General features: G+C 38.4%; 1 protein-coding gene and 1 long non-coding RNA gene across 2 annotated transcripts in view; one reads left to right on the forward strand and one right to left on the reverse strand.

The window, feature by feature from the left end:
* The window catches only part of LOC134220720 (uncharacterized protein CG43867-like), an 840013-nt gene that overhangs the window by 767342 nt on the left and 55183 nt on the right, over positions 1-17488 (forward strand).
* Positions 2572-17488, reverse strand: part of LOC134220721 (uncharacterized) — a 30824-nt gene continuing 15907 nt past the window's right edge. The window contains exon 2 of the long non-coding RNA XR_009982022.1: positions 2572-3013. This is a non-coding gene — a long non-coding RNA (uncharacterized LOC134220721). The remainder of the gene's footprint in view (positions 3014-17488) is intronic.

Consider the following 17488-nt stretch of genomic DNA (forward strand, 5'->3'; position numbering starts at 1 on the left):
CTTCTGCACAGAACTGCTAGAAAATCCAGCAATCACAGGATGAGTGTTAGTAACTACAGAAACTAGATCTCACTGACAATGTATCTATTAAACCTATGGACAGGAGCAGATAGAAATGGTATTAGCCAACTTAAAGTCGCATATGCAAGTAAACAAGTGTCCAAATCCAAAGTGAAGACGATATAGGAGCATATCTCTATTTGACCACATGCAAAGTGTACTATACGGTATCCACTCCAGACACGCATCAGTCTTGACATACGACCCTACGATGCAAATGTTTGGAAAAGACCGAATGAAAGAGAATGTAAATGGAAACGGCTCACCGGGTAAAGTTAGGCATCCGGTCCGATTCATCACAAACTTGATCGGATTGATTAATTCATTCCAATTACTTATATATCATTTTCTTCACTGAAAAAAACCATGGAAATTTTCTGCTTGTATACCTATTTTGTGTCGAAAAATAGCACGACAATACGTCTGAAGTGCTGCTATCATGAATTAAACGAAATAATAACAAAAACATTGTACGCGATATATTGTGTATGTGCGTGTTTCCATTAACATACGCTTAAATAATGGGTAGGTAGACGAATAAGCCACCTCTGCAGTCCCCTGGTAGACCCGATATTCTCTGTACAGTTGGCCACGTCCTACTTGAGAAAGCGCTCGGAACCGAAACAGCTTTCATAGATGCAGGAGTTGAAAAAATGGCGAATAAGTATTTACAAATAAAATGTAAAATAAACAAGAATAAAAATAAAATTGTAATAAATCGGAAAGAGCTCACCGGTGTCCCATTAGATTCGTTATAATATCCGTACGATTATTGAAGATCGAAATTGCGCGAAACTGGTTGATTGACATCTCTGCAGTCAGTTACTTCGCTCGGAAAATTGTACCGTACTTGAACTGCGTTGCTTTCACGGTACCATTTTCGCTGTGCAGTCATGTTCCATTGGAGCCTATCAGGTTCGCTTCGCCATTTCTATCGGATCTTCTCGGTCCCGCACAGCAACACCAGCCGCTGACACTGCATGTGGTCTGATACGTTTACATCACAGAAAACTTCTAAATTCCGACTCTGCCGACATTCACTTGGCTAATCACTTTTCGAAAGCCCGTGTACCAATATGATCAGCCGAATCAATCTTAAGACGGGAAAAATATTCAGCCGAAAATTTCGAAACGTCCGCATCGCCATGTTGTTTCAATAAATTTTGAAAAAAAAAAAAATTTCCATCTCACTTTTAGGTGAATTTATCAAAAATAAAATTTTTCTCAAATGATACCCCTTGGCGAGATGGACCATGATTGGTCCCAGCCGTCTGTCAACAGACATCACAAAGAAAAAAAAATGATACCCCTTGATGTATGCAGCATACTTGCTGAACATACTATGCCATTTAAAACACGTTTTCATACCGAAAAAGCTGACGATCACGTTTCTCGTGATTTTAACCACTGTGGGCGGCTGCGACGTAAAATCACCGGCGGCGGCGAACAGATCTAGTTGTTTTAAGAAATGAATGAAACTGGTATTGATTCTCTCCGTTTAGTTTCTTGTCTAGTTCGACCTGTTATCCCTTTCGACATTTAGTTCTTCTCGACTTTTTGTCCTGTTTGTCCTTTCGACCTTTTCTTTTTTTTTTTTTTGACATTTTGTCCATTTGATCTTTTATCTTTCGTCTTTTTTTTCTTTCCACCTTTTGTCCCTAACCCCTTTCAGGGGCACATGTCTCAGAAAGAAAGTTGCAGGAGCTCGACAAAACTATTTTTTTACCTCTGCTACGGCATTGAAATAGTAGTTTGTGCAACAAGTTGCAAAAAGATGTTTTTTCCAGCACGAGTCGTACGTTTATCGAACAAGGCTTGTTGCTGCAGAGATTCCATGTTGCCGTGCCACATTGCATAGTTCGATAAACCGTGAAGCGATAGATGTACTTGCTTTTGGATATTTTTGATGTCATGTCCATCAAACTATTTCATTTATTACGCGACGTAGAGAATACACTATTTGAACACTTACCCAAGCTAATTCAGCTATTTGTAGTCATATAACTACTGTTCTGATGTTGGTTTTTCATTATAGCACCCAAATGAGTGTTATAATTAATATATGCATAATGCATATATTATAATTAATAATTAATATATGCATTGCATAATTATAATTAAAATTAATATATGCATTGCATAATGTTCATTAAAGCACCCATTTTGTTGGTATGGAAAAGTAGGCCGCTTTATGACTCAACGGCGAACTGTAAATCAGATATTATGATCAGGAATTGCAAAAAAATAGTTTTCAGATTTGTTGTTCATCTCTTATTAGAAATTTATGTGCCGAAAAACACGAGGTAAGGGCTAAACCGGCTTAAACGGCATTTCGCGAATCAAATCTCTGGTCCTACCATATAGCTTTTCGTCCGCTAACACACAGTAAATCAAAAGGGACGACAGATAAGATTGCTTCTCGCTGCATCAAATCGCCTGATTACTTTTTCTTTCTGAACCCACAATGATTGCCTTGAGAATTAAATAAAACACACTCGTTAGAGAAATTGATATGTTTACTTCACTATTTATTTGGTCAGGATTTTCCTAAATAAAATGTTTTATAATATCCGTAAAAACTTATCAGCCGTGATCATCAAGTTCCAGTGTTAACTACTGTAGTAAGCATTGTTACAGGAAGAAGCAAGGCCGATAGTACGGCCCAGGATCACCAAACAAACTGCACAGACGTCTACTTTGCACTATCTTCGGTGTCTCCGCATCCTGAAGGTCCTTTTCGGCTGCTACTTCCCCAGCCGAAGTGTCAGTGATTGGCGGAGGAGCGGCAAATCCATTGGATATCGAGGCCACCAAAAGCAACGTGATGCACAGTAAGGCGATTGTCTTCATATTTTAGCACTGGTGATGTTGACTTCCAGATAGGAACTAATCACGACCGGCTATCCGGCTGCTTTTATACTGCTTGAAATTAAACAAACAGTGCCTCTTGTATCTGTAATAGGGTAAAACGACGTATCGTTGAAGTATTCTCTGTTATAATAACTCACATATAATAAATTTTATACAGATTTCGCAAGATTCTCATATAGAACTGTAAGAAAACCTCTCATTCGCTGCTTTGGTGTACCAATGGGCTTCTTCGTTCTATTATCGTGGTCGCCAATATTTAAATTATCCGTAATAGGTCGTGTTACTCTAGTTGCTCAAACGACCTATTTCTCAGACATGATAAAATAACCCATTACTGTCTTGTTGTTGACTTCGTCAACTCTTGTCTTGTTAATTGTGTCAACTTTGATTTGAACGTGGTACGAAATATGAATTTGCACGGTATTGATAGCGTTCCATCAGTATCCTAATATCTTCCTGAGTTTAAAAACATCATCATTTATTGGCGTCACTGTCGCAACGTCAACGTGTAATACCAACTTTCTTATTTCATCTGGTCAGCTTACAATTTGGAGATGGATCATGTGCTAAGCTCATTGCGAGTCAGAAGCTGTAATGATCCAGATGTGAGAAATTGAAAATAAATGACGTGATAGATTTAAAACAGCAGCAAACAAATGCATAAAGATCAACGGCATCAAAATAAAACCCAAACTGTTGGCATCTTACACATCTAGGCTCAAAGATTTTTAACCGTGGTAAATCTATTAAAAACATTCGCAGTTTTATTTATTTTTTAATGATTTCTGTACAAATACCATCAGTTAATTTTGTATCATTTGGTCGAGGTTCGGTAAAACCACACCAATCGGCTGTATGACTGTACGTAAAAACAAAACAAAAATAAAGTTCATATGATATGAATATGATATGATTCATATCAATTCATGCGTACAGTTGTTGAAGGATATTCACAGTTATGGTGTTGTGATTTGTGATCAATTGAAACTTGAGGAAAAAAAAAGAATATTTTCATTAGCGTTCGGTGCGGATTAGCAGAACCCCGGCCATTTGACCTCTTTACTTCAAAGGAGATACATTTTTTAAATAAGAACGAAGAAAACCTATCAGTGTGGCCATAGATGCAAGACGTAATCGATTCACATTTTTAAGACATCGCGGCAAATTTGCTTAGTGTGGAGAACATGTATGAGTTCGGCGTTCGGCTATTCTCACTATCTTAAGTAATATTTCCAATGGCGTCTATATTGGGATCGATCCCAAATCAACTGAAGATAATAATTACTATGTCTAAACTTCTGACAATAAAAAGCCAGACTACTTGAGTTATATAAACACGGTTAACAGTGGAGTGCTAGTAAAGACAACCACTATCACTGTCCAGTTTAATTTAATTTCTCGCCCATTATGAATGTGTTTCAACCATAAATTTTCTTCTAACTTTATTAGACGACGTTGTACATGTGCTACACCAGAAAGCAGAAATGTGCAAATCCAATCCGCAATTTTGTCCTTAAACGCAATTTCCATGTTTCCCATTTTCATCCTCACTCTCGCTATATGTCGGACTCGAACCGCAATAATGCACCATCCACGTACTCGGCACCGTCACAAAAGGACCCTTTTGGGTGCAAATGCAGCCCAAGCGCGTACACTGTGCCACTGCACTGCAAGTTGGCATTCCTGTTCCAGTGTAAGTGATAAATGTGCCAGAGAAAACAGAAACAAACATGCAACTAAATTGTAATAAATTCCAGAAGCATTCCTCTTCGCGCGTTCCACCGAATGCATTTTTATTAAGAGACACTCCACTTTGAACCGTAACGCATGCAATATTCCTACCGCCGTCCATTGCCATCATCTTCATCACCGTCAACATCAGTGTCACCAAAGAATAATGTCTCGTTGCTTTAGATCTTCGTGATTAATCAGAAGTGACTGTGAAATGCAGTGAGTGAGTTCTTCGAGTTTGCTGCCAGTGCTGAAGAAAATGAGTGAACTTGGTGAAAATCTTCGAATTATTTTCGCTCGCTTGGATTGCTTCACGATGGCGCACGACAACGGAACCCAACTGTACGGACGAGATGTGTACGTATCGCTTTTCTAGCCCCTTGCACTGTAACAGTTGTGACCAAATTTGGTTAACCCAAATAAAAATTGTGTATTTGCAATACAAAGGAATTTGAATTTTCGGGAGTTGTCAGCCTTTATATAGTTTTAAGTTTTTCAAAAAAAGAAGAAAAATGGATTATTCACAAAATTGAGATTTCACTGTACTTTCAACCGAACTTGTATATATTTGTAATTAATTATGCTCGGATAGTGCTTGCGAGGGGGATCTACATTTTTCGTCGAACACACCATAAATAACGCCAAGCTTCGTCGTAAATAAACTTGGCGATACAGATAAATTTTTGCCAAGCGCGAAAGCGAATTACGCTGACTGCGAGAAACTTTCGTGTCGGTAAAACACACACCCACACGGCCACGATAATTTTCTTTGTTTCGAAGCGCAAGTTTTATCCAAAGTCGAAAGTTTTTAATGGCTTCCCTACCGTAGAGAATTAGTGGAACCTAATTTTGGTGGCAAGCTGATGAAAGTTTTTCGTTCAATACGAGTTTTTTTTTATTATTCCGATTTTTCATTCTCGCGATAGAAAGGGGAATTGAATCGTGGGAAAATGTCCCTTCGTCCGCGGGTGCAGCATCCCATTATTGTCGCAGTAAGTGATGGCGATGCAATGGGCAGTGTGCATTTTCTCACCGACCGAACAAGAGCGAAAGAGTCCTACATTTTAAAAGGAGGGGGCGTAAAAGAAATCACTGAAATGGAAGCACCGCCGTAGCGGAAGTCCGAGAAAAGTGATTAAAGGAAAAGTTTTGAATTTCAATGTGCTGCTGCTCCTTCTACTCCGTTTGCTTGTGATGCAATGTTTAGGTGAACGGAAGAACGTTCACAGCATTCTATAAATTGGATATTTATGAGATGGGAATGGTCTGATAGCTACTATAGTAGCTATAGCGGATTCAGAGGAGGAGCACCATCCTCCTTGTTTTAAAGACAAGCTCATTGCCAGCCATTTCTAAAGCAAATATCTTAACGGGCAATTGCGCAGGACTATCAATCACGAGTACCATCAAAAGCAAGTGAAAGACTTTATCAGCTTAGAAATTCAGTTCTATCCAAATGAGCTTAAATTTGCAAATTTTAAAATTTAATTTTTTAAATATAATTAAAAATGCATGATCGGTTTATTTATATATAGATAAGCATAACATAGAATGAATCTATACCACTTCGTCGAATGATATTTAGTCGAGTGACTTTTGGTCGAAAGGATATAACGTCGAATGGACATTTGGTAAAATGGAGATTTAGTCGAAAATGAAAAATGAAAAGTCCACTAGACTAGACGTAGGATATTTGTTAAAAGGACACTACGTTGAATGGACATTTGGTCGAGCTGACTTTCGAATGACTTTCGTCGGATCGATATTTGAAAGAAAGAATCTTTAGTCAAAGATAATTTAAAATTAAATGTTTATTGCCGTGTTTCAAAAAGTAGATATTGCTCCAATAATGACCAAAGAATGATGGGTTCATGTGAATAATAAATAATAGGATAACGGTTAACAATCCGGATATGAAACTGCCTTTGGAGAATCCCTCTCACCAACTACAGATTCTATAACACCTGGGCAAAAGAAATTTAGTCAAATGATGTTTCGTCCAATGACACTTGTCCTGTGGGGTTTGAGTAAAATGCCTTCAGCGTGTGTCAATAGTATCATACATCAGCGTGTCAATCGGCGAGCAGTAAGCCATGACTTTGCCTCTTATAGTCAGACCTTCGCGGCTGTCGGCTGTCGCTGTCCTAACTTCGTTCTGGCCATTTAGGGTCATTAGGGCCAGTCTATTTTTTGGATCCTGTCGCTGATTTCATGAGATGAGTTGAGTTCAAGTGGTTCAATTGTGACGAGTGATATTTTTCAGTTTGCAGAATCACAAGGCGCGTCTCGAAGACCGTCGGAAAATGTTTTGTGGTTTGCTAAATCACAAGACGCGTCTCGAAGACCATCGGAAAAAGGGTTTGTGGTTTGCTAAATCACAAGACGCGTCTCGAAGACCATCGGAAAAAGGGTTGGTGGTTTGCCAAATCACAAGACGCGTCTCGAAGACCATCGGAAAATGGTTTGTGGTTTGCTAAATCACAAGACGCGCCTCGAAGACCATTGGAAAATGGTTTGGGGTTTGCTAAATCACAAGACGCGTCTCGAAGACCGTCGGAAAATGGTTTGTGGTTTGCTAAATCACAAGACGCGTCTCGAAGACCATCGGAAAAAGGGTTGGTGGTTTGCCAAATCACAAGACGCGTCTCGAAAACCGTCGGAAAAAGGGTTGGTGGTTTGCAAAATCACAAGACGCGTCTCGAAGACCGTCTGAAAATGGTTTGTGGTTTGCTAAAACACAGGACGCATCTCGAAGACCGTCGGAAAATGGTTTGTGGTGGAAAAATGGTTTGTGGTTTGAAGAACATCAAAGCCTGGAAGACCGTAAGAAATTGTTTTGGGGTTTGCAAAATTACAATGCGCGTCTGGAAGATCGGTGGAAATGGTTTGTGGTTCAGAAAACTATAAGGGGTGTCTGAAAGGTGGCAGAAAAACCTGTATTGTAGTTTGTGAAACTACAAGGTGCGTATGGAAGACCAACGGAAAATGAATCGGATTGGATTTGGAATGTATTTGAATTGGATTTGGATTGGCTTTGTATTGGATTTGGATTGGATTGGATATGGTTTGGATTTGGAAATGGTTTGGATTTGGATTAGAATTGGACTGGATTTAGATTTGGATTGGATTTGGATTGACTTTGCATTGGATTTGGATTGGATTGCATTTGGTTTGGAATTGGATTGGATTTAGATTTGGATTTGTATTGGATTTGGATTGGATTGCATTTGGATTGGATTTGGATTGGATTTTGATTAAATTTGGATTAGCATGGATTTTCTTATCTTTATTAGGTTGTTCTTAAATCTTAGTATAAATCTAATCTAAATCTGTAAATCTTAGTACTGAAGTTCAACACCGCTTAGTTTTGGATTGCATTTGGGTAAGATTTGGAATGTTAATGTCATTGTATTTGACAAACAAAAGAAGGCCATTGGCATCGTAAATTTGTTGTTCTCTAATCATCCAACGAAAGTATGAATCTAGTTTTATCTTTCGCGACCCACAGTTTGGGAACCCACACTCTGAATCATTGTTCTGGTGTTAAAACCATGATGTTGAGTCAAGTATATTTTGGTGTGCAGTTTTCAATGGAGTTGATCGGTTGCTCAATTGCAACCGATGTTCACCTTCGTCTCATTAAAATAACCCAAGAGAAAAACAAGCATTGCATCCTATGCTAGAAGATTTTTTGGGTTTGGGGTTTGAGTAAAATGCCTTCAGCGTGTGTTAATAGTATCACACATCAGAGTGCCAATCGGCGAGCAGTAAGCCATGACTTCTAGTCAGACCTCCGCGGCGTGCACACGCATCCACGGAGGGTCGCCGTCCTAACTTCGTTCCGGCCATTCAGGGTCACACATGTCCCTTTCGACCTTTTGTATTGTCGACCTTTTGTCTTTTGTCTTTCAACTTTTTTCAAGCTTTTGTCCTTTCGATCTTTTGTCTTTCGACCTTTTGGCATAGATTCATCCATTCGACCAAATGTCCCATTTTAGTCTTTTGCTCTCAGTTACATTCAATCTATTGTACAAGCATTCTAAGTAGTTGAAACAGTGACCCATTCTCGCCCCCATTTGACCCATTGTCACCCCCGACGACGGTATATTTATGCAAGGTGAGAACTGATCATGATTTGAACCAAAATGTACCGTATTTTGAACTTGTGAATGCGTCCAAGTTAGGCAAGCGCCTGACTGGCACTTTCAAATCGGTATTAGACGTTTTTTACACGTTTTTAGCTACTAATGCAATGTGATATGATAAATAGTTAAATCTGCGTTTCTATGGGCTTTCCTTTCTTAGCATTTTAAACCGAAATTAGTAATTATTTTTAGGAGTTGCTGCCAGTAGTTCAAAGCAAACCATCACGAATTACAGTTATGTAATTATTCTATACCCGACCTTTATTGATTTCGTAATCGGGGACCGAAATTCGTTTTGCACGGTTTTCACTATTGAAAAAAGCTGTTCGCACAGACATGTGCTTCCGAAGAGCGAAAATATTTTATGACAGATGTTTCTATCAAATATTTAGATTTGAGCTCGTCGTTGCATTGGTGGTCAGTAATCTTTATTTGAAACATGCCAATTACATTATTCACATCCGTAAACGTTCGTTACTGTGTTCTCAAAAACGAGCGAATAGGCCAGAAAATTCCAGTCAAATGGCTTCAGTTTTACCACACGCTAACTTTCATCTACTCAGGGACTGAGTAAAATTGTATTGGGGAAGATCCATTAATTACGTAACGCAAAAATTAGCCATTTCAACCCCCCTCCCCCTATGTCACACTTTTTGTATGAATCATTTAAAATTTTTGTATGGATTGTCACACTTCGGGCAACCCCCCTCCCCCCTCTAAGCGTTACGTAATTTATGAATGCTCCATTGCCGTTTTTTTTCTTCCCACGAAAATTTTACGCAATTTCCGTCAAAAGCGAAAAAAAACTATGAGTAGTACTGCTTTTGACAGAAAAAACCCAGATTAATCCACCTAGCGGTGATGGTGCCTTTCTCGACCTTCGTAAAATGTGTTTGCTTGAAAGTAGATGAGCTAGTAGCTAGGAGTAAAAAAGAAAAACTTCTTTGTCCGTTCTATGAAAATCGGATTATTTCAAGCAAAGATATTGTAGATCCAGTTGAAAACGCGAGATCTCGGTTCGATTTTCAACTTGATCTACAATATGCTAATAAGAATTTCTACATTTTTTTTCCTTTCCCAATCTTTTTGATGTACATACCCCTGTTTTATGTTACCCAGTTATAAAGCTTGATCCACTTAGAATTTGGCCGCACGAAATTAGACATTTCTTTGCCGAAAAAGTTCATAAAAAGGTGGGTCAAGTTTTATTATACAGGGAATTTAATAAACTTTGAAGGAAAAAATATCGAAAATGATTCATTGGCATTTCGGATGAAATCTCGGCCTTTTCTCTCAATACCACTCGTTATTTTTTGCACAGTAGAACGGTCAACTTAATCTGTCATTTTTTCACACCACTTCTCCATATAAGATGGTTTTCTGATTGTTTTGCACCATTTCTCAAGTTTCCCTATGATAATTGCCTAATATTTTTCGTTGGGTCCAAAATTTTTGCATTTTAGTGGGTTGATAGTTTTTTCAATAACATCATTATCATTCGGTTCATACCATTCCATCACATCCCGTCTGTAATGGCAGCTTGTTAAGTCAGGCCAAAGCAACACCGGACAGTCGTGTGATTGAATTGATGGCAAAAATCGCTCCTGAAGACATTCCTCCTTGAATATTTGCCCATTTATGGTCGATCCAGTGATGAAAACTTTAGTCTTCTTTCCACAACTGCAGATACTTTGACATACTATCAATTTGTGGGCAATCTTGCCTGCATATACATATTTGAATTTTCCTGGGGCATTACCCTTCTTTTGGCAAGGTAAAACTTGTGTCCCGGGAATTGAAAGTCAATTTTAATATTAATTTCATTGCTCATCAAAATACATCAATTGTATTTCGTCAGAACTTGCTCGACCAGCATTCTTGCGCGATGTTTGGCAACCAGGTTCTGTTACAGAGTCCTGTTGGGACGCTTACTGACATCATACGACATGAAACCTTCACGCCGACAGATTATTTGAGCTGTGCTGTCCGCCGTACAGTGAACTTTTTTGCTAAATAATGCAGAAAATCCCAAAATGGTTCCGAACTGCTCTGCAGACTTTCACTTGTTGTTTCTGGTTGTATGTTCCACTTCTACGATTGTTTTGTGCTACGCGATCCAGCAATAGTGTTTCCCGATAACGTTTGACAGTTTTTACAGTCAATTTCGCAAATTTTAGATGCTTTGAAATCATTCCTCCTGACCATGTTGGATTTCCAACGTGAGTGTGCAAAATTTGTTCCCATCTCTCGCGTTCCATTTTCGATAACTTTTGAACGTGAGCATCAATACTGATGAAACTTTCACCATAAATTAAACAAACCTTCCGCAATGATGTGATGTATTTTACTTCTCGGTATGGCCAACAGAGGCGCCGCAGTAATTGGAAAGAAACGGCCAAATACTAAGTGGATCGAGCTTTATATTTTAAGGATGTTTGGATGTTTGTTAAATTGAAGCTCTGACTACACAAAAAGAAAACGAAAATGTCATTCCCATCAAGCGAGCGGAGGGCAATATTTGTTATGATATAAATCTCATGACCGTCCTTCTGCCAAACTCCCGTATGAAGAGGGAGGGAAGTGTATCAGTGTGGAAGCATCCGATAGTTCGTTTTCGGAGAGAAATTATAGCCTTTCGGTACAACTTTATAGCACAAGAAAGGCAAAAAGTATTTTGGCCATAATTTCTAAGGTAATAGTCCAAGCTGGTCAATTTTCAATAGAAAATAATAGAATAGGAATCCGCGTCCAAGCAATCGATTGAGAGTAAGTGCATTAAAAATGATCTAGACTTTTTTACGCGCTTTTTTATAACATAAAGCATTTTGGCCATAATTTTTGTGCCCATAGTCCGATCTTCCAAATTTTCAATAGAAAACAATACGACAGGATCCCGCGTCGAATGGAATTTGTTGCAAGTAAATCGGTTGAGGATAAGTACCAAAAAAGTGAGCTAAACTTTTCGCACTTTTGGTGCGCGCACCGCACACATGCATACACACACAGAGACATCATCTCAGTTCATCGAGCTGAGTCGATTGGTATATAACACTATGGGTCTCCAGGCCTTCTGTAAAAGTTTGGTTACGCGATTTTTACGTATATATTTGTATTTTGGCCATAACTTCCGATCCCGTAGTCCGACCTGGCCATTTTTCAATAGGAAACAATCTGCGTCGAATGCAACTTGTTGCAAGCAAATCGGTTGAAGATAAGTGCTCGAAAAATGAGTGACATTTTTTACATGATTTTTACGTATAAATTTGTATTTTGGCCATAACTTCCGATCCCATAGTCCGACCTGGCCAATTTTCAATAGGAAACAATGGGAAAGGATTCTGCGTCGAATGCAATTTGTTGCAAGCAAATCGGTTGAAGAGAAGTGCTCGAAAAATGAGTGACATTTTTTACGCGATTTTTTTGTATGAATTTGTATTTTGGCCAAAACTTTCGATCCCATAGTCCGATCTGGCCAATTTCGAATAGGAAACAATGGGACAGGATTCTGCGTCGAATGCAACTTGTTGCGAGCAAATCGGTTGAGGATAAGTGCCCTAAAAATGAGTGGCATTTCGTACGCGATTTTTTTGTATGAATTTGTATTTTGGCCATAACTTTTGATCCCATAGTCTGATCTGGCCAATTTCAAATAGGAAACAATGGGACAGGATTCTGCGTCCAATGCAACTTATTGCGAGCAAATCGGTTGAGGATAAGTGCCCGAAAAATGAGTGACATTTTTTACGCGATTTTTTTGTATGAATTTGTATTTTGGCCATAACTTTTGATCCCATAGTCCGATGTGGCCAATTCCAAATAGGAAATGATGGGACAGGATTCTGCGTCGAATGCAACTTGTTGCGAGCAAATCGGTTGAAATCGGTGCCCGAAAAATGAGTGACATTTTCAACGCGATTTTTTCGTATGAATTTGTATTTTGGCCGTAACTCTCGATCCCATAGTCCGATCTGGCCAATTTCAAATAGGAAACAATGGGACAGGATTCTGCGTCGAATGCAACTTGTTGCGAGCAAATTGGTTGAGGATAAGTGCCCGAAAAATGAGTGACATTTTTTGAGTAGTTTTGCGCACACACACACACACACATACACACACACACACACACACACACACACACAGACATCACCTCAATTCGTCGAACTGAGTCGATTGGTATATAACACTATGGGTCTCCGGGCCTTCTATAAAAAGTTTGTTTTTGGAGCGATCATATAGCCTTTGCCGTATACTTAGTATACGAGAAAGGCAAAAAATAAAATTTCCGTGGGAAGAAAATTAAACAAAAAATTTAACATTTCACTCAATCACTTTGTTTCAAAGCCTTTAATGTTGGATAATAAATGTTTGATGTGTTGATCCGTACCTTGTAGCATGATGTTCAACTTATTGAGTATGTTTGGTGATATCTGCTAGAAAAACTAAGTCACTAACTCATTCAGGATCATTCAGATCGACCATGAGTTTTCCTTTATCTTGTAAAAGAAAACCTCTCAAGCATGGCACTATGGGGAGGCTCTATACAAAGTGGTTGCCGTAAATATTTTTTGGTTTTTCTGTATTTTTTATAGTATTTCAGTAAGATTAGCATAAGTTTTATCATATTTATGTATTTTCATCGCATCCGGAAGTTGTAACTAGTATTTAACCTGCAGTTATGAGCTACATATTCTTGAAAAATAAACTTGAACGATTGTTTTTAACTGTGCTGTGCATAAGATTAAATAGGAGCGGTACATATGGAAGCCCACCATAACCCCTCCCCCCTCTAACCAAGATCTGACCGCTGGCCCATTTTTTAAAATATGTTGTATAAGAGTACTGTTTTATGAATCAGGTATTTTGGAGAAGAATATTTCTTTTCCAACCCCCCTCCCTTCACACAAACTTAGCTGCCCCGCCCCCCATCTCACGAAGATATTTTTTCCGTACAAATAAATCATTCAAACTAGTCGAAAGGATTATTTTTCAATATGTTTCCATTACTTTAACTGAACACATATCAACATTTTTAACTAAGTCCAATTTTCATACTGCAGGGATGAATATAGAAGAACGGTTCCGATCTCCATCTCACTGAACATATATTTATCTCATCGCGAAACAAAGTCGCTTCTTTTTATCAACATGCGTGCTCACTGCTTTTAAAAATCACAAAAATAGGAAACAAACCAAATTTCTTTCATTGCTTTGTTTTTGATGGGATGAACATCGGAGCCATGAGATGAAATCAAGGAGCAGTTCCCCTACTACAAAATTAAACATATTTTTTATTGATAAATTGTCATAATAATTTTTGCCTTTCTCGTATACTAAGTATACCTAAAGGCTATATGATCGCTCTAAAAACAAACAAACAAGACCCATATTGATATATACCGATCGACTCAGTTCGACGAATTGAATGCCTGTGTGAGGCAAAAGTATCACTCATTTTTCGGGCACGTATCCTTTACCGATTTGCAACAAGTTGCATTCGATGCAGAATACTGTCCCATTGTTTCCTATTGAAAATTGGCCAAATCGGACTATGGGCTCGGAAACCATGGCCAAAATACTATCTTTCATATAAAAATAGCGTGAAGAAATGTCACTCATTTGCAGGCACTTATCCTTGACCGATTTGCTTGCAACTAGTTGCAGAATACTTTACCATTGTTTCCTATTGTAAATTGGCCAAATCGGACCATGAACTCAAAAATAATGACCAAAATACTATTGTTTATAATGCACGACAAAGGCACCATTACCACTAGGTGGATTAATCAGGATTTTTTTTGTTAATCACGATTATCGAGCATAACAAAACAAAAACATCAAATAAAACACTGCTTGGAAGGTGAAACTCGGGTAGGGATAAGTGCCTGAAAAATGAGTGTCATTCTTTTCGATTTTTTTCAATAAAAAATAACATTTTGGCCTTAACCTCCGGGCCCATAGTCCGATATGGCCAATTTTCAATAGCAAACAATGAGACAGGTTTCTGCGTCGACTGCAACTTGCGAGTAAATCGGTTTAGAATAAGTGCCTGAAAAATTAGTGACATTTTTTACGCAATTTTTCAATGAAAGATAGTATTTTGGCCATAATTTCCGAGCCCATAGTCCGATCTGGCCAATTTTCAATAGTAAACAATGAGACAGGATTCTGCATCGAATGCAACTTGTTACAAGCAAATCGGTTGTGTATATATCCCGGGTAGACGAAAATGGCTCATCAACAGTAAAACGTGCTATTGATAACAAAACGTGATATCAACTTGTTTGAAATAAGAGTAAAAATAACAAACGAAAAAAACAAAAAAAATGAACAGAAATATCACAAAAATATCAGGTTTTGCCATTAACAAGAACTCATCAATATCTTGAGCTATTAATTTGTTCTTGTTAATAGCTAAACCTGTTATTTTTATGATATTTCAATGCTTTTTTTTGTTATTTTGGCTTGTTATTTTTACTCTTATTTCAAACAAGTTAATATCATGTTTTGTTATCAATATCACGGCTTCTACCCGGGATAGTATACAAGAAAGGCAAAAAATGAAAAAAAAACATTTTTTTCGACTTAGTGTCAAAATGACGCTCATCCGGATTCTCGTTCCGCAGATAGTATAGACCCCAAACTAACCTGTGGTGGTGGTCTCTTAACACTGCTCGTCCCTGCTCGTTAGATATAGTCCAACTTAAGCAAAAATACACTTTTTTTCCGATAATTACCCAGTTTTAGCTATTTTTTATTACCCGTGTAACCACAATCCATTACCCATTTTTAAGTTTAGACAATTATCTTTCCAACGGTGTATGAAATTCAAAAATAGGACAGTTATTCGCTGAGAAAATTGCATTTGTTTGAAATGCATTTTTTCTACAATTTTCACAATTTTCCTAAGTTGATGTCTGTGGCGTAATGAGTTTTCATCACAGAGGGCTGAAATTTTGGGAATCTAGGTTTGAACTATCCATCTATCAAATGGTATACAAGACACGTCATTCAAAGCAAGTCAATTTTTCGATTTTTATCCACCACTTTCCCCATAGTGCATGGTACCGCGGCTCAGTCAACGAACTTCCCAAAAATCCAGAAAATCTCGATTCTGTTCTCCATTTCGGTTAACATCATTTGGAATTGGTGATGATTGAGTTTCCCCGCGATGATAAAGTTGATTGTTTTAATGATGAGCATCAATACTTCAAGATTATTGATAGTTTTTGCTCATTGACTCTCATAAGAGAGACTAAGCTCCTTCAGGTCAGTTTCCCTCAGGTCTTTTCCGGTAGTCATTCCGCTTATTGGGATCAAAGCTGTCAATTTCTCTGTGATTTGAAGATAAAGACAGTTACATGTGACATGTTTTTACATCAATATTTAATCGATGTTAAAGAGTAGAATCTGTAGTAGAAGACTTTTTCTCTTGACGTAGTTTTCAAATTTTCTGCGAAAACTTTTACACTTCACAATGTTCCGCGACAAACTAATGTTACTGAAGGAGGCTTTCTCGTTAGTGGATTCAATGTCAACAACAGCAGATATGCATTGCTCAACAAGTTCACCGTCCTGGAATGGTTTCATCCGTTGCTTAAAATCAAGAAATCAGTTTTGAAACGATTGTTGGGTGAACTCGAAGTCACGAAGTCACTAATAGCCAAACTGGCCCGTGCTACAATTTTTGACTTCGTGTTGGCCGAATGAAGAAAGTTTGTTGCTTCGGTAATCCACTGTTCCACCAATAATAGTTTGAATCAATAAAAGTTGCGGGCCGGTTATAATTTTTATTTACACTTTGCGGGCCTTTGAGGTTCGCATCTTGCCCGCGGGCCGTACTTTGGGCAGCCCAGTAAATTGTTTCTATGTAGGAAATAATTCGACCTTGTTTTGAGTGAATACCCTACCAAGAGTTTCCGGTTTAGCCTCATTAGCTTCCATATTTGTTTCGTCTCAGACAAGCATCCAGCAGATTGTTGTAGCCGTCCGGTCATATGGAATGGCTAGTAATGAGGAATTCCTAAATCTCCGAGGGGAGATATTCAAGAGAACCTGTTCAAGGAGGGTAGGGCAATCAATTGTCCAGGGCAGCAACCGCAAAGCAAATCCCACCAACTTTTCTGTACTCGCTCAACGGAGAAAATGTTGGTTATGTAATATGGAGACCATATACTTGAACCGTGACCATATATAGAACAGTACAATTTCTTCAAGGCAAATACGTCGTTGAATTCTGAAGCATGTCATCGAATAAATCCTACGACAGAGCTAAGGTCAGAAGATTTAGATGACCATTCCATCACCAATAGGTTTACTCTGAAATCACTGTTTAACCTTCCTAGTGCATTGGGGTCCATTTCGACCCAAGCACACCCTAAACACAGCTGTAACTTTGTAACGCAACGAGATAAAAATCTGAAAAATTCTGACTTTTCCTAACTTTCGGAAATTTAGGTTCCCTGAGAAAATCAGCTTCCAGCGACATCTAGGAGAGGCGCCACAAAAAAAGTGACACATTGTGCATTGGGGTCCATTTGGACCCAAGATTTCATCTCGATCACAAAAACTCAAATTTCAACCGATTTTCGATCTTTAGGCACCAGATGAAAGCTGTAGGTTCCAGTTAGCCCACGGGGTGATTCATCCAAATTGACCACTCTAGTCCCCGGGGAACCTGTGCT

This window comes from Armigeres subalbatus, chromosome 3 (assembly GCF_024139115.2).
Source record: "Armigeres subalbatus isolate Guangzhou_Male chromosome 3, GZ_Asu_2, whole genome shotgun sequence".
NCBI lineage: Eukaryota > Metazoa > Arthropoda > Insecta > Diptera > Culicidae > Armigeres > Armigeres subalbatus.